The sequence below is a fragment of the Haliotis rufescens genome, unplaced genomic scaffold, assembly GCF_023055435.1.
Source record: "Haliotis rufescens isolate VD_foot unplaced genomic scaffold, xgHalRufe1.0.p SCAF_9, whole genome shotgun sequence".
Classification (NCBI taxonomy): domain Eukaryota; kingdom Metazoa; phylum Mollusca; class Gastropoda; order Lepetellida; family Haliotidae; genus Haliotis; species Haliotis rufescens.
The window spans coordinates 48,172,486-48,191,863 of NW_025964383.1; the positions used below are offsets into that span (position 1 = coordinate 48,172,486).

Sequence of the window (19,378 nt, forward strand, 5' to 3'; positions counted from 1 at the left end):
TCTTTTGGACATCAGAGTCAAAGTTTTCGCTGTCATACGTGTAGGAATGAGCAACCTCATTCTATAAGATGATGGAGAGAATCATTTCTTAATAAACTTCCAGGACATTTTTGATCATTTGATAGGGAGAACTTTTCCCATTGGGTCGAGACTATAAGAGTCAGAGTAAGTTGAATATGTTCTAGAACATACGGACATGGAACATGTTGATGATACAGAATAGTAAGATTATATATTGGACACGTAGAACTCTGAAACTGATCATCAGTTGTTTATTGGTGTTGTGATACTACATGTATTGTGATTTTTGCCTGAAGAAAAATGCTCATATGTCTTTACATATAAGATCGAAATGTTAAGAAATGTTTTTATTACCAATCTGCATCTACTGAAAAAGCGTAAATTTTACAAAGAAGAATTGTTTGATTATGCCTTTATAAGTCTTGGCATGTTATCATTCTCAGATAGGTACAACACAAGACAGATCCTATCTGAGACATTACTTTGTAAAATTTTATTGTATTGATTTATCTGGTCCTCAGATACATACACACACATATTGTTACATAGTGATATTGTACTATTGTATTTACATCTTATATTTTATTATCATTGGTCAATCGCATGGGACATGCTCTACAACGGGAAGGGCATGTATAACCAGGGTATTTTGGAAAGAGGTTTTTTATATTTACTTAAATGTAGTTTTACTAAATTGAGCTTTTAGGTAAAATATGGATGCATATGAGAGAAGTGACTGTACAGGGTGAGGGCATAACCCCCAGGGCAAATGATTATTGATTTTGCTTCTCTTAGTGATAGAGATAACATTTTCATTAGTACAATGAAATTAGCAAAACTGGTCTTGCAATATAAGTATCAGAGGGGAAATGAATGGATGGAACAAACTGTCAGTCTTGAAATGATCGAATATTTCTCACTACTACTGCTTGATTGGAATGTCTGATTAACATGATTAAGCATCTTTTAGACGCTTTCCAGTCTGACAGAGTGTTGGATTTTTGTCATAAAGAGGTTGAATTATGAGTATGTTATTAAGAGTTTATCGGTTGACCAATGAGTTAGGAAATTAGCTGAAGGTTTGGTTTATAAGGGCTTGATAGAAGAACTGATTGGAACGGAAATTGGGGTTCATATGGAGGTGAGCGTTAGGACAAAAATTATCATGAATAGTATTTAGTGAGTTGTCCGAGAGTGGTGCGGGGAGTCGGGAGCAGACAGCTGAAAGAAAGGTTCACTGTGGTTTTGGGATCCCGAGTCAGAAAAGAAGTAGAGTTAACGTGCATCAGAAAAACCATCAGGCTCTTCAACCATCATCTAGGTATGTGTTGTATTTATATCAGGCAACAACAAGAACTTATTATCTGAGGACTATGTGTGTATATTTATGATTAATTCTATCATAAATAAAAAGGACTGGAGCAAACCATCTGACTTGTGATTTTGAGAGAGCTACATCATCCCTAGAACCAAGGAGTAGTCGATAAAGTACAAGTGACCATAGGTAGAAGGGTAAAGTACCGGGAACCTAAGGTTACAATAATCTGTTGTGACGTTTTTAGGCCCTATTGATCGTCATAATCAATTTTGGTCAATCTGTTAAAGAAATGGACAGATTGTTTAGTCAAAATGACTGAAATATTTACACGTTTTATAAATTGCCTGAGAGAGTCACATTTTACAATTTGACTGTAATATACAAAGGAAAAGACTTGTGAAAACAACGTCTATCGCGCATCGAAAAAGTTCCCAACCAAGACGAAGAGGAACAAGAATGAATCTGTCCAATGCTACTGCAAATGAAGGGGAAAAAATGCGAATATCATGATTACAACCTACCAAATGTATGTGTATAAGTTTAGGCAACTTCCTTGTTCGAGGAATTTATCCGTGAATATCCACACAAAAGAACAATATGCCAAACGTCTGCAGCTGTACAAAGAAATGTTTCGATGTCACGTGCCTCTGTAACAATCAAATATTGTAAAATATATATATCGTTTCGGGATATTATAACCCGTGTTCGTTTCTCAACTGATCACTTAGATTGTTTCAGTTGTTTCACACAGGTGTCAAGTCTCAAAGGTCGGCTGAGAAAGCCCACGTGACAACTATTTTCATAACGTCCACGGGTCCTAAAAAAATCCATCGAGTTAGATAACTATCAGCAATTAATCAACATATTATCGGTTAACCCTTTGAACAAAGTATGTTGTTTTTACATCGGCACTTCACCCAAGGATATGAGTGTATTCCCTTTGTTTTAGTAAACCTGGACATGTAAAAACTCAACTGCAAGATAAACCTAGCCATAATCAACTCTAAAATCTCTTCGCTTCCGTGAAGCTACAGTAAGACTGGTCACGCTACAGTAAACATGGGATATTGCTATACCGGGACTCTCAAATTACAAGAAAAACACGGAAATGCGTATACCGTATTTACAGTAGTAATTTATTAGATGCTGAAGTATAGTATAGTTGCACAAAAGTACTTTACATTTAACACATTTAATAACTCTAATACTTTAATATTTCATAGATGTACATTATAATTTCTACAAAAACAACAATCACTTATATCTTAAAATATGGTAAATACATAAATACATTCTATAATAAATTTGTCATTCACTCCAAGTGGATCAGGTCACCAACGTGATCGATCAGTGTACTCAACGTCGCCGATGACGTTGTTGACGAGATTGTCTTTCAGAGCCTGAAGACGGTTGTCAATCAGCCCGTATCTTCTCTTTCTGGGTGGTGCTGACCAGTGGGCTCCAATTCGTTGAATGGCGACTTCTACGTTGGATTGTTCTCTTTGAAATAGCGTAACAACGTCATATCCACTGTCCTTCAAGATGAATCTCAGGTCGGGTGGCAGAAAGTTTGGGAAGGGTCTTGTGGCGTTGTCGGTACAGAATCGTCTTCAGGGATGCAAAGGAAGGAATTTCCTTAAGCAGGTCATCTGGAACTACGTCGTGGTGGCGGCGAAGTCTGGAAATCTCATCTCCGTATATGGTTGGAATCGGTGTTGTTTCCGTCTTAGCACGGTGGATGAGCTTGGACTTGAAAGATTCCACTTCCATAACTGAATAGTTTGTTAAGCAAAGTCTTTTGAGTCTATGTCTTTAAGATTATTATCATCATGATCATGTGCATTATTTTCTAACCTGCAAAGCCGCTTGAAGAATGGCGTTTTCAGTGATCACCGACGCTCTGCAGGCAATACTTCTTCTCACGGACCTCTTTCTTACAACGAAACTTGAATCCCTCATAAAACAAGTGCTGACCACCTCGCACGGTATCAACCATGGTCACTCGAACTTGTGCATTAGCCGTTTTGGACATAGATAAATAAGTTGAAATCTTTATATATACCATCAAATACATACTGTATGTATTCTTAAGAAACGACTCTCCTCTAAACCCATCAGTATCATAACCCATATCAACTAAGAAACTAATTGTTTGTTCAATTAAGAAACTGATCATCTCTTCTCCTGTATTTAAACATCCAACTGTATTATTTTTTTACGAAACGTCTCTCTAGTAAATCTCCTCTCCTCTCCTCTCCTCTCCTCTGTTTGTAACAGCACGGGCGCTAATCTAAACTACGGTAATCCGGTGTTTTTATAGCAATTACTCATTTTCGCTTTCGTAGGACAAATACCCTGACTTGGGTTTTCGCTTTACTGATACTAGGGAAAATTGGATTTTCGCTAACCCGGTGTCCCGGTATAAACTCTCCCCCGTACAAATTCTCCCCCCGGAGAATTTATACCGGTACAGATTCTCCCCCGGAGAATCTGTTCTGAAATAAAATCTCCCCCAGGCGGATATATTTCGCGCCCCCCTCAGTATAAAGTCTCCCCCCGATTATTTGGTTTGTTGCAATGTCTTTAAGTACTATATTCTTTAAATAGTTATCTTTAATGTAAGGAGGGTTGCTTTAAAAAATAGATTATGAAATATGGTCATAATGAATTGATATTTCAGTATATTTTATTTGGTAACTGTACCTTCCATCCTAAAATAATCATACCAAACAAATTTGAATGAAATGACTTAATGTAACAAATACATGTACGGTTACTGTTGTAACTGAATTCAGAAATCTTATTAATCCTCGCAAACATTCGGTTTTAACACTAACTACTTAAAAACTGTCAACATATCCATGCACGCCTCAGGCTGTCCGTTATACTCTGATTTAAGATCTAAAATATATTCCTTAATACAGGCTATACGATTTAAAAATGGTATCAGTGTAATACCAGTGGCTAGAATATTATGGTGCAACCAGGTTTCTGTTAAACATACAACATCATAACTATCTAATTCAGCACTGATTAAATCTTCTTTAAAATCTACTAAGACTGCGTACGTTTATATGTATAATCTTTATAAGCAACGTAACCCAAAATATAGATAAATGTGTATCATCTTCCCGAAATGATTAGCATGTAGAATAGATTAGTATCAGTGGCTAGAATATCATGGTGCAACACCCCCACACATACAAGTAACTAAATGTATATTTAGATAAATTGTTAACCCAGAAAAAATAAAGGAGAGAAAAAAATAAATAAAAAAGTACATAAACAAATAAAAATTAAAACCTTGAGGAATATGTGTAATGCTAAAGCCGAAGACATGATAAACTGTACCAACATTACAATGTTCCCCGTTATGCATGCTTTACCTGGGTTACATACGGGTGATCTAAGTTAGAAATATATGACTGATATAAATTCTTTCAACACGGTAATATCGCATATGCTTGGATTATCTTTTTTTCTCAAATGTGCTCCATTCAAGAAAATTATATAGAATTATATATTTACTCTCCCCCATGTATTTTGCTCTTTTATGTAAAAGCTTTTTACACCTTACACATTTAAATTACAGATTCCGTCGTTTTGATTTTAATGCAAACAAACCAGGCTTTTCAATGTATTTTGTTTCAACCGATTTTTAAATATATGAATGGGGATTGACAAACAAGCTTTACTGGCTTATGTAAAAGCCGCCGCCCTTTAGGCTGAGTTTCCATGTGCGCGGTTTGCCACGCGGTTTGGGGCACATTTAGGAAGGCAGGTGAAATGCTATATACAAAAACTATGCTTAAAAGTTCGGCGACTTAGTTTCCATTGTGCGCGGTTTGGCGCGGTTTCACCAACTGCAAACCGCTAGGGGCTAGCAGGTGGTGAAACGGCGCAAATCTAAACAGTTCATTTATGGTGTAGTATTTCCATTGGCAAATCGAAACAGTTCATTTATGGTGTAGTATTTCCATTGGCAAATCGAAACAGTTCATTTATGGTGCAGTATTTCCATTGGCGCTGTTAGGACCGCTCGGCTAAAAACAAGTCGAACAGTGCTTGATTATCTTGAACCGCATGGTAAGCCCAACATAGCGGTTTAACTAATAAGCATTGATTTTTACTCCATAAACTGTCATAAAGTATTCATAAAGTATCAGGGGTCATTTCAACTTGCAAATGATTGACATAGTCCTTTATAGAGCGAGGATTGGGCTGTTTTCTCACCCGATTGACTGATAATACAACATTCACATGGTTTAGAATGGTACAATGAATGGTAAAGCACGCAAATTACACTATTACGCGATATTTCATAAGAAAATATCATATCTCCGTTAAAACATAAAACCAATATTTATTAGTCCACATATTGATATAAGACTTTATCACTGTCATCAATTCCAAAATGTTAGATATAAACTTTCGGACAGTTCAGTTCAAAATTCTTCAACCATTAATACATCACAGGATTTGCAGCTAGACGACGGGAATCTACAAACAGCTGAACACATTCTTACCACATATACATTTCCTTATCTAGTATTTAGGTCTATCACAAAATACCACACAGACACTGCATAGCATAAGCATTTAATACACCTAAAATTATTGAACTGCATAACACGTCTGTATAAATAATCGGAGGAGGGGGGGGGGGGGTTTGGTTGGTAGCTAACCCTTGAGAATCTACAAATAGGAGAACTCTTTTGTACCACTTACATTCCCTTAATTGGCATTCTAATTTTAATACCTCTAGTTAGTACCGTTTTAAGTTTAGGATCCAGTGAAATGCCTAAATACTGCTTTTGCTTACAAAAACAAGAAATCCACTGAACCCGAAACTAACTCACTTAAATTTATACATGCACGCAAGTAAAACTTGTTCAGAAGCTGATATTCTCCATCAAAATATACCACAAAGACACCACATAGCAAAAGCAGTTTTAGACAATTACAATTGTTGAACTGCATGACAAGTCTATATAAATATATAATTCGGGGGAGAAAATGTTCCGTGAGTCCTCGTAGAAAAGTCAGTGCCTTGACTGTGTGTTTTCTTTGATGAGAATGTTTCTCACCGACCTTAGCGTGTAGCGGTGTGATGTCCTGGGCAGGAAATGACAGTGTTTTGACTACTCGTCTTTCATTAATTAACGTGTTGGGCATCCCTAAATTAACCTTTATATGTTAAACCAACACAGGATGTTTTCTGGAAGTGGACAATCGCAAATGTCATCATAGGGCTGACATGACACGTGTTAATAACTGTGCTAGAACTTCTAAAGTTAATAAACATTCTTTATATCTAACGACTAGTATTATATCTACCTATATACCACTTTATTGTCACATATTGCGGTAGTTAAAGAAAGCACAGTGCTCAAAGTGAAGCCCTTTTCACTCCACATTCTCAACATCGTCTCTATCAGAAGTGTTTGGCTTGTCTAGGGATGTAGGGGGGTATTCTGGGGGCGAATATATTTCACGACACCGGAACTACTGATGTAACTAATTTCAGAAATCTTATTAATCCTCGCAAACATTCGGTTTTAACACTAACTACGTAAAAACTGTCAACATATCCACGCTGTTATACTCTGATTTAAGATCTAAAATATATTCCTTAATACAGGCTACGATTTGAAAATGGTATCAGTGTAATACCAGTGGCTAGAATATTATGGTGCAACCAGGTTTCTGTTAAACATACAACATCATAACTATCTAATTCAGCACTGATTAAATCTACTTTAAAATCTACTAAGACTGCGTACGTTTATATGTATAATCTTTATAAGCAACGTAACCCAAAATATAGATAAATGTGTATCATCTTCCCGAAATGATTAGCATGTAGAATAGATTCAAAAACACCTGTATTGAACAACATCAACCGGCATCGTCAAAGCAAAGTGTACATGTAATTATTACAGTGGGTCTGGCGGTGAATATTAATGAAGAACATCTTGTTAAAAAGACACACCGAAACTGATTTGCATAACTGATGACCACAACATATTGCAAAATATCAAAATAGTAAAAATGATACAGTTTAACCTCACACTGAAGAGAAAACAAGAACGACACAGAGAAGTAAAATAGTACGTCATATAGAACTGAGATAAAGTAATCTGAGAAGGGATTCATACGTTATATACAACTTAAAAATATAATAAAAAAGTAACTAAATGTATAACCCAGAAAAATAAAGGATATAAAAAAAATGAATAAAAAAACCACATAAACAAATTAACATTAAAACTAATGGCAACTGCATGACAAGTATTTATAAAACGACCGGGGGAGATTTTATTTCGTACGGTGGGGGAGAGTTCATTTCGAGAGGGGCGGAACTGTACCGGTATAAATTCGCCGGGGGGAGATTTTATTCTGGGGGCGAATATATTTCGTGACACCGGCACGACACCAATCAATCAATGTATTTTCTGTTAATCCTTTGATGACTACGAACGATCCGCTGATTTACAAAAAAAGTATATCAACTGATCATTCTTTTCTTGCTGGGCTGCCACGTGCATATTACATAACACAAATTTCACCTCACTTCAATCCTGGAATTAGATTGAATAATTACCCCCAGACACAATAAATGCTAAATGGGAACTTTCGTCAGGCTACCACTAATTATACCTGTAATAAATTCATTAACTGAGCATCAAGTGAATGACGACAAATACACAAGTGCAGGGTTATACCAGAAAACGTGAATGACGACAAGGGAGTAGTAATCGTATTATCGCCGCAATCCGAAATCCGAAAATGCTTTCACTGCATGGATACTTTTTTTAAAACTCTAAAAATCATTTGACCCATTAAGCGCACCTCTCACAATAGTGTTATATCCAAGGATTAAGATTACCTTGTGCATTTTCTCGTAAACTAAGCCGGACACAGCAATCAGCTGTACACACGTTTTCTTGGAATCTACCGGTGATTCGGTCAAGACACACCCAATGATATAACTTTACACGATTTTAAATGCAAGGATCGGCAAAAGTTGTATCTGAAACTATTTTTTTATCAGGAATAATATATTCCAATATCTTGTTAATTTAGATGCAGCTTTTACTAAACATATTTAAAATAATAATAACCTAAAGCGAAGCAGCTGAACGTTATTGCCGGGTGTTATTTTTTACATGGAACCAGTCTGATCAGTCACCGTCAAGGCTCCTGTGCACGTGATCGCGAGAATTACGTGTTGACATAGAATCGTCCAACAAAAACAAACATGACTCTGAACGAATCAAAGTAGGGCACTTATGATATATGTATCCATTCTCTGTCAACTAAAGTTCGTTTCAAGGCGTCAGTAGCGGTAATCTGACCGTGGTTGCTGTTAATAACGGTGAGTTGTGCGATCTTCCGATCGCTTCACACACGATTTCGCCGAAATTAATTAAAACAATATTAAACGGAATTTTTGATAAAATTAATGAAATAAGTTACAAACATAAGTCCAGATATACAAAGAACACTTTTTATAACCAGACAGTGCAATTACATGAATAATTTGCGAACTTCAGTATGGATTTGTTGACATGGTATTTCCGGTGTTACGTGCTCACAGTAATGTATTTCCAAGGGGGAAAAAAACATCAAAACTCATTAATTCGTGTATAATGCGAACCCCCTTCTACACCGCTGTGTTTTTTTGGGAAAAAGTGCGCACTATACTCAAGAAAATACGATATGGCTTACGCCAATTTGACTCTGAATTGGTCCCAATATAAGCGCCGGTTATGGGCCGGAAGAGCGAAACCTAGCCATAATGAACTCTAAAATCTCTTCGCTTTCGTGAAGCTACAGTAAGACTGGTCACGCTACAGTAAACACGAGATATTGCTGTACCGGGACTCTCAAATTACAAGAAAAACACAGAGATGCGTATACCGTATTTACAGTAGTAATTTATTAGATGCTGAAGTATAGTATAGTTGCACAAAAGTACTTTACATTTAACACATTTAATAACTCTAATACTTTAATATTTCATAGATGTACATTATAATTTCTACAAAAACAACAATCACATATCTTAAAATATGGTAAATACATAAATACATTCTATAATAAGTTTGTCATTCACTCCAAGTGGATCAGGTCACCAACGTGATCGATCAGTGTACTCAACGTCGCCGATGACGTTGTTGACGAGATTGTCTTTCAGAGCCTGAAGACGGTTGTCAATCAGCCGGCATCTTCTCTTTCTGGGTGGTGCTGACCAGTGGGCTCCAATTCGTTGAATGGCGACTTCTACATTGGATTGTTCTCTTTGAAATAGCGTAACAACTTCAAAAATGTGAAGATGAGAATGTCGTTGTCGATGCGATGAAGGAAGTGTTCTCCTGCTTCGGTCAATGTCCACTGTCCTTCAAGATGAATCTCAGGTCGGGTGGCAGGAAGTTTGGGAAGGGTCTTGTGGCGTTGTCGGTACAGAATGGTCTTCAGGGATGCAAAGGAAGGAATTTCTTTAAGCAGGTCCTCTGGAACTACGTCGTGGTGGCGGCGAAGTCTGGAAATCTCATCTCCGTATATGGTTGGAATCGGTGTTGTTTCCGTCTTAGCACGGTGGATGAGCTTGGACTTGAAAGATTCCACTTCCATAACTGAATAGTTTGTTAAGCAAAGTCTTTTGAGTCTATGTCTTTAAGATTATTATCATCATGATCATGTGCATTATTTTCTAACCTGCAAAGCCGCTTGAAGAATGCCGTTTTCAGTGATCACCGACGCTCTGCAGGCAACAACAACGCAGTTCCAATACTTCTTCTCACGGACCGTTTTCTTACAACGAAACTTGAATCCCTCATAAAACAAGTGCTGACCACCTCGCACGGTATCAACCATGGTCACTCGAACTTGTGCATTAGCCGTTTAGGACATAGATAAATAAGTTGCAATCTTTATATATACCATCAAATACATACTGTATGTATTCTTAAGAAACGACTCTCCTCTCCTCTCCTGTTTGAACAGCACGGGCGCTAATCTAAACTACGGTAATCCGCTGTTTTTATAGCCATTACTCATTTCTCGCTTTCATGGGACAAATACCCCAACTTGGGTTTTCGCTTTACTGATACTAGGGAAAATTGGAATTTCGCTAACCCGGCACCACAATTACCAAATGACGACAACCGATGAGCTCCGCCGTTCTTTTTGTCTGTTTGTTTAGGCTGAAGAAATTAATTAACATGCGCCCTTTGTCGAAATCTTTATAGATCACGGTTAACCAATCAGTGTTCAAAAATGGGTAAAACAAATATTGTCCCAAGTTTATTTTGCTGTCCTTACAGACGGTAGCCCAGTCTCTTGTCACGCTCAGTTGGGTTGCGTATTATCCGGGTACTCACGGGGAAAAACAATAACAAAGGCAACAACCAGTCCCGGGGAATTGCTTTATATCAGTGCCTCATCAATCCCTTCGATGTCATTGTTATTTTCCGTTTTTCTGCCTCAGTTTCCATAGTATGAGCACTCAAATGCCGTTCTAAATCTGTTTGTGTTAAATCTGAGAAGTCCAAACACAATACAACTTAGTTTGGTCAGACTGTACCTTCGGCTGCTCGAGCGAGACGCACGTTGTCTACTGTGACTGGCGTGGCGAGGTCGAACTGTAGATAACCACATGGCTAGAACGTCAATTTATGTGGGTTTCGAGAATTGAGGACGTCAAATCATTCTTCAACTTCATCATTTATTCTAATTCTTAGTTTCATATTCTAACAGATTCTTGTTCTAGTTGACTATGTCGACGAACAATTCAGTCCTTCCTACTTTCGTTATTGTGAAACAAGGGAGACAACTCTTTGCCTGCCGTATGCCCAGATCAATGACTGTAATATACTACTCAAAAGAAGTTAAGGATCACTTGATTCTTTCATATTACAATAATTAATCTCTCATGCCATGACAGATTAGCATTACCAATATGAAAAAATCGGGTGATCCTTAACTTCTTTTGAGTAGTATATAACTGGTGTCTGTCTGAATGAATGGTTAATACAGCTTGGTCTGAACTTTAGGTTTTGCTCCAATAATATTATTGTGTATGGCAATATAAATGTATAACAAAATACATAAGAAACCAGTATAAAGGCAATTTCAAATACTCATTTGACTTCATAAACATTATCTAATAAAGTGTTTATTTCGGTAAAGGGGCTACCGGCCCATTATGCAGTAGCATCAAACAATGAAATGGGATGGAGCGCAAGATGTTGAAAAGATGCTGACACGGATTTTTCATAGCAAAGAAGTGAGTGAGTGACTATGGTTTTACAAATATTTTAGTAATATTCCAGCAATATCACGGCGGGGACACCGCAAATGGTCGTCACGGATTGTGCCAATGTGGGGAATCGAACCCGGGTCTTCGGCGTTACGAGCGAACGCTTTAACCACTAGACTACCCCACCGCCCCTTTGACCAAACAGCTTCCGAGCAAGAGTTGTATGGCGCTCTTTGAAATCTTTGTAGAAAGAGCATGCTCAATTCTACATCAAAGGTTATGAAATATTAACACCAAGGGCTGGAGCTGCAGGAATTTGCTCGGCATAAAGGGTAAGTTAACGTTGTCATACAGTCTTCTGGACAGTGTGTAACGGTTCTGGAGGTTAGTATTTGGGTAGAGTGAGTGAGCTGGATTTAACGCCGCTTTTAACAGTAGTCCAGTTATATCACGGCGTGTCAGCTTAATGAAGGAGGAAAGCCCGAAGTGATGCAGGTCTCGGACGTTTACCACTTCGGTGAACCCCACGAACACGGGTATGGTGCTGACAAACCTAGAAACATAATCGGGGCGAACCGGGATTCGAACCCACAATCACAGATTTCTGGCGTGCCCAAGGGACGCAACTCTGCACCGCGAATCGCAACGCCTTAGACGACTGGGCCACCCGTGCCTCCAATTGGGGTAGAGCTTTGGGTAGCGAATTGTGGATCATTCCCAATACCACCAACCACACAGTTTTAGTTATTTAAATTATCAAGAATAATTCCAATACAGAGAAATACACAATGAACATTTATTACATTATAAAGAATGTAATTATTCTTTTAACATTATCATATTCAGTTAGTGACAAAGTTCACAAGGATGATTTTACGTACACTTCCATTTACCAATCTAATGGACATGATGATCTCGGATTTCCCCCCATCCGGCCACTTGGTCGTGGACATAAGGCACCCAAGACACGAATATATAATTCGTGAATCGGAACTCACATTTCTCGGTCTCGAACGGCAATGCTTTCTCTCCAGCCTCTCGATTTACGACAATCGATCTTACTGTCAACAAAGTGACGTCATACCGGAAGTAGTATCTCGGCTCGAGGATACGGTCAGTTGAACGGAGAAGAATTGCATTCCACCAGTGACAGACCTTATTTTACGTCGTGCTATGGCTATGTAGGAATATACAATGCATTATGGTGAACGAGATGCATTTTTTTAGCCATACAAGGGGCGGTCGGGTAGCCAAGTAGTTAAAAGGTTCGCTCGTCAAGCCGAAGACCCGGGTTCGATTCCCGACATGGGTACATTGTGTGAAGCCCATTTCTGGTGTCCCCCGCCGCTATATTGCTGGAATATTGCTAAAAGCGGCGTTAACCCTTACTCACTCACTCACTCACTGTAGCCATACAAGGCGGATTTAAGACATTATGCTACAAGAAGTAGTTTCGTGAAACAGACAAACGAATATAGGTGACGTCACACGAACGATCACATTGCCAAATCGAAACAGGTGATTTGGAACCAATACACATTTTGTTTTTGCACATTAAACAAACAGTCAGTAAGATCAGTAGTGATATACGTTAATTCATGTAGCAATAACGTATATCTTTACGGTAGTATGCTGTATCACATACAACATGTACAACTGACCGAAATATACAAAATGCTTGTACATTACAAGTGTCCCACTGGTCTGCCTTATTTCTAGGTCAGGTGGGTAAATCAGTGGAATGTGTGAGTGAGTGAGTATGGTTTTACGCCGCTTTTAGCAATATTCCAGCAATATCACGGCGGGGGACACCAGAAATGGGCTTCACACATTGTACCCATGTCGGAAATCGAACCCGGGTCTTCAGCGTGACGAGCGAACGCTTAAACCACTAGGCTACCCGACCGCCCCTTTAAATCAGTGGAATGATAAGTGGCGTGTGCTCGTCGTCAAAAATCAATCGTCTGGCTGATAACCTACTGTTTGTGAAATACGATCTCCGCCTCTGACTATCCTGGGACCAACCTGTGGCAACCAAGCAGTCAACACACGGCAGGCGTTAGCTGCTCATGGCTGAGAATACACCTCCAGATAGCACCTGTTGAACAAACACCTCAGGGAGTGCAGAACTGTGTGATTTGGCAGTGCAGTGTATCCAGACATTAACTTTTTACGTTATGATCAATATTGTGTACTGTATGTTAATTACATGGTTATTAGAAGTAACATTGCGTCTTTCCTCTTTTCAACGTACCTGGTTGTATCGTTGATTGTTTCAAATTAGTTCAGGTACGCTCTATAGTAAACTTGATCATATTTGTTTCTGTTAATATAAGTGATGTATTCTATAACATGTCAGACGTGGTCTAGTCACCCGATCTGTGGCTTGTCCAGAGGCGGAGGGTATTATAAGGTAAAAATGCATTTTACGAAAATTCATACACAATACGAACAAAATCGATGCTGTGTTTGCTTCTCTGTAAAGTGTCACTGACTTTGGAAACACGGGAGACGGAAAATCTCGAAATAAAGATTTTAAAGCTAGAGTATCGATGGATGACCAATCATGGATTGTCCGAACAATGTCGGAAACAACGTGATCATTGTCTGACAAGATTGAAAGTGGTATCTCAGACAAGTATATTTCACAATGTATCTAATAGGCAATCCAGGCCAATACACCTTAACAATACATTCTCATGGTTCAGCGTGTGGTGCAGGTTTGCGAGCTTGTGATCGAGTCGAAACTCGATTTCCCATAAGATATGCGTTTCAACTGAACGGAAATCGAGTTAATGTACATACCTATATTCAGTGCACTGAAATCCTCGCGCAAGGACGACAATGATGATGTGTGACCTACGTCAAGTGGGAATATGCGTGAATGACTATCTAAATATAATGCCGACGCACTAGTAGGCGTTGTTAAATGCAGTTGTGCATATTGAATATTGCGTGTCAATTCAAGTAACGCTGTTTGCTCTTATCTTCCTTTGATTGATTGATTTACAATGTTCTGTTGTATTTACAAAAGTGAGTAGGGAATTGTGTATTCAATCATATTCTGGCTGGTTATACAATGCACGAAAGTGAATAAAACTGTTGATGGCGCAGGCTTATCCTTGCCGCGAAAACCTATAACTTAGGGGTGTCAGGCCTTCAGCCGAAACGGATTTAAATTTGGCGCAAAGGGTAAAATAGTTGCTAAATGTATATAACTTCATACTTTAAGGTTTACACTCTTTCTGTTATACTGATTGGGTGAATGGGTAGTCACGTGATCTGATATTTGGAGTTCACACACCTGTGAACGGACAGAAAAGTACATACGATGTGAACATATTTTTTGTGAAATTGATCGTGTGAACTTTTGCCGGAACTACTTTCCGGGGTTTCCCCGAATTCTCGATCGGTGTTTACAATCAACTCGTTTTTCTGGGTTTTTTTTAATCTCTGCATTTATCAGCACTATGATTAATTTTGTATTTTTACGTGGTCTTGTAACATTTCATCATAAATGCTTTGGTTCTGGTGTTTAATGTTGTCTAGCTGCTAGATGAAACAAAATGGATTGTTCTTACGGCGATTTGGATATGGAATGGCTATCTATCACTACTAATAACGCAAGTGAAGACAATGAATTCTGTAAATTTAGTGAAGTGAACGAATTTCATTTATTGAGCGATACTGACTTTGATGCCTTGTTTTCGGAAACGATTGCGAATGAAAACAATGTACTTTGTCAGATGTGGCCATTTGTCAAGGATATTCACTCACATTTCACTGACTGCACTGGTCAAATTGAACTGTTGCTTGCGGCCATTGCTGCAGTGTCCCATTACTGGGGAGAAGCGTCCTACGTCACATGACGTTTTACGCAAAGAATTTATGGTGCGCCGTTGTTGAAAAACAAAATTATGATTCATGCACAGGACTCGAATGTTTTTGGTGAAAATATAATGGAACTCAACGTTGTTAAGAAAGAAGAAATGAGTCATTCCATCTTTGAAATTTGAAGACATTTATGAGATTTACTCTTCAGTAGTTGGCTCACAGTAGACACAGAGAAATTGTGTACTAGTGCAAACAAAATTCGTCACTTCGTATAAAATTCTATATGCACCAAATATCCACACTTACTGCACGCTGCCCACTTTATAAATGTGATTGTGTCAGTGTACCGTAAGGTGACAGGGGTGAATTTCCAGCTTACACAACAGACAACGTCACCAGTCGTCTCACTGTCTGTGAAATGATCATCAGGTGGGCTACAGGTGTGGGCGTAGCTTTGGCAGCAGTACCCGCGCGACTATATCACTTCCCTTGGCTTTCTTGTTTTTGGAAGAATCGCCTCTTCCCATAGGTACATGTATATCCACGCCTGATGTTGTACATGGATCGCGTTGACTGTCCCGTTTCCTCTTTGCCTACTTTATTCTGTCTAACACAATACTCCTTGATTTTGTCAAGTATGGTTTGGTCAGTTATTGATTTCCCACCGACGATTTTACTTCATGAAAGTTTTGTCATTCTTCAAGACTTGAGCACCATGACACTCCAGATAATCTCGTGCAGCGCAATCAGAATTGGCAACAACCACATTTCCTTCCGAATCAGACAGCGAGGGCCTGATAAGATACCTAGGCAGGCATGACAAACAAGTCATCAACAAAAGATTTTGAAGGAAGATACAATGTTAATAGGCGTCAAATTGGAGTTGACACTTTACATGCTATCCCGCATATGTCGTGTTTACTGATGACTCTCCCGGAATTTTCTCTAAGAAATGTATGACAGGCCCTAATCCAGGTGGGCTCAAAAGGACCGTAACACCCGATATCAAGCGGTTGCAAAAGGTGACTGGTATGAGGTGGAAGAACAAACAATATGAGATGATTTTGCCACGCCCAATCAATTAAACCAAGTGACCCGTGACTCTTGTGGCCGTCATATAATATAAGAAGGGTGAATCTAAGTCACGAGGTGGGAGGAAGTTCACCAAGTGATCCTTCATGTAGATGCTGAATACGTCTATATTCGACCATCCTGTCTCAGACACCTTGCCAGAGGCCCCCGGTGTTGCTTCAGATAACAGTTCTTCTCTCATCCGTGGACCTGGAAATGCAAAATAAAGGGGAACATTCCCACAAACTGCATTGACAGCTGCAATCATCGTGGCCATTTAAGACTTCCTCGATATCACAGCGATGGAAACCTTAAATGGGCTTCACACATTGTACCCTTGTCAGGAAGTGAACCTGGGTCTTTGGCGTGTTGAACGACCGCTTTAACCACTAGGCTACCCAACTGCTTAAGACAAACAAAAATAGACATTTACAATGCCTCTATTAAAACTGAAATCTTACCTGGATATAAGTCTGATCAATCCAGGGGCCGTACACAAGGAGATCCTGTTTCGCCGTATTTATTTTTGTTTGATGCTGAAATTTAGGGTATTATGATAAAAAAAATACTTCAATATTAAAGAAATTTTACTTTATGACAAAGAAAATAAACTCAGTCAGTACGCGAATGGCACTCACAGCTTTTCTTAGATGGCACCGAGACAAATCTCAGAGCTTCAATGAATACTCTTTCAATATTTTTTAGAATATCAGGACTGTAAAATATACATTGATAAAAGTAAAGCAATATGGATAGGTAGTAGTAGAGTAGTAGAATTAAATTATGCCATGAACATATACTCTTAGAAAACCCAACTCAAAGCCAGAGCCTTGTGTGAGGTAGGAACCATACAAGGTATTGAGCCAAAGTATTGTGGAGAGAACACAGATCACTAGGACCTGTCTACACAACAACAACACCATTGATGTTCTTCCCGGGCCCTCCAGATCCCCGGATTTGAGCCCAATAGAGAACCTGAGTGATGAATTGGATAGACGGCTAAACCGATGTCAATCACAACCCCAGACGTTGCAGCAGTTAGCTTTTGCGTTGGGGGCTGAATGGGCTCGTCTCTTCCATGGGCAGAAGGTGTCAGGCAGCTATTGATTCGAACGGGGGACATGCGCGTTATTTATGGTAGCTGACCTTCATCTTTGACCTTTACCATGTACCGATAACTGAGGTGACTACAATCACCAAGTGTTCCCTCCAAAATATTTTGTCTCAATACCTTATACAGTTCTTCGTATTAATGTATTTTCCTACCTCACACAAATCTGGCTTTGCATTTCTTTTTCTAAAGAGTATATATTCTGTCCGACTGCATCTCAATGACATGCTCATCATGAGGATGCACATGTTAACAAATTGAATTGTAACATCTTCCTGAAATGAATTAAAAATTAAAAAAAGTAACAACAAAAAAGAATTGCATTAACTGATAGTATTTGTTTCTTTTTCTTTTTGCCGATCTCTTAGACCATGGATCTGTGCACAGATTGAAGGAAAGTCATGGCTTACTCGGAAATGACAGTCTCTGTTGCAGTGGCTGCACTTGTAGACATCGTCTGTTGTAGTTGTACTTTGGCTGTTTCAGGCAAATCCGTTAATCCTTGTCCACTTTGTGTAGCTTGATCTCAACTCTTTTCAGTTCTCTGCTGAACCTCTGCCTCTATCGCCCGAGTTCAGCTCACCTCTCAACGTCCACGTCTATGCCAGTGCCCTCAAGTCAACCTTGCTTTGAAACAGAGGTGGAAACGTCCATGTCCTGTTTTGCTGGAGCCAAGCTTGCCATACAGAGATATCCTTTTTGTGATTTTCCCATCGTCCATGCATCAGGGGTTGTCGACCAAGTGAACTTGGCGGTGTTGTGGCAGGGAAAATTGACTCGCCATCATGGCCTGGGAGAGCGCTTCAGTGTTTGTGCCTCTGTCGCTTCAAGTTTTTCCAAGGATGCGCCTCAGGCTGCACATGCGTTGAGTCTCTTTTCTTGTCTGAAGGCGAGGGTCCAAGTGTCACTGCCATACAGCAAATGAGCTGGGGAGGCAGGTTCTGCAGACAGCAGCCCTTGTGTGAGCTTTCATTTTGCTGTTCTCCCTCACCATATCCATCATCTGTTGAGTGACACTCTGGTGAAGCTGAAGAAGGTGAACTGTTGCTGGAGATCACTGGAGGCTGAACGGTGTTCTTGCTCTACATGTTTGCCTTCTCTAAGCTGATGGTCAGGCTGAGTTCATGGCATGAACATGAAAAGCGGCCAATGAGGTGCCAGAACAGTGTTGTCTGTGAAAAAGCATGTGTCTGATGAGGGCTTCACACACTTGTTTTACTCCATTGTAGATGTCGATAGGTTCAGGGGGCGAAGCGTTTGTATGCTGTTGGTGCTGCACACATTTCCTTGGTGACAGGAGTGAGGTTGCGGATGTGGTGCTTGGATATAGCACAAACAAAACAAAAAACAGTCAAATTTCCACTGTTTCATATTAAGATCCATACACAAAGATTCAGAGTGACAAGCTCTATTCACTAACTGTACAACAAGATTACTTTAACTTTCCAATTTATACTAGCCACATAAAGAAACTGTGCACGGAGAAAATATATTCTGGATTGAAATACAACACAGCAAGAACAAAATGATGCAGACGCTGTAGCAGCTGAATGATCGGACCATAAGAAAATGTCAACGGGACCTGAACAACATCTGTTACGATGACGTCAGAAGATCAAAATGGAGTAGGGGGTCAAACGACAGAGTCACAAAGTCAATATCGGTTATGACCACCCTGTGCGTGAATCACAGCAGTGCATCGGCGACGCATGGAGTCCACCAAATGGGCATGGAAGGCCTGGGGAATGGCCTGCCATAT

The 19,378-nt window shown here is 39.3% G+C and overlaps 1 long non-coding RNA gene across 1 annotated transcript in view; it reads right to left on the reverse strand.

The window, feature by feature from the left end:
* Positions 1-14,528, reverse strand: part of LOC125377409 — a 42,128-nt gene extending 27,600 nt beyond the window's left edge. The window contains exon 1 of the long non-coding RNA XR_007219565.1: positions 14,409-14,528. This is a non-coding gene — a long non-coding RNA (uncharacterized LOC125377409). The remainder of the gene's footprint in view (positions 1-14,408) is intronic.
* Between the last annotated feature and the right edge of the window lie 4,850 nt (positions 14,529-19,378).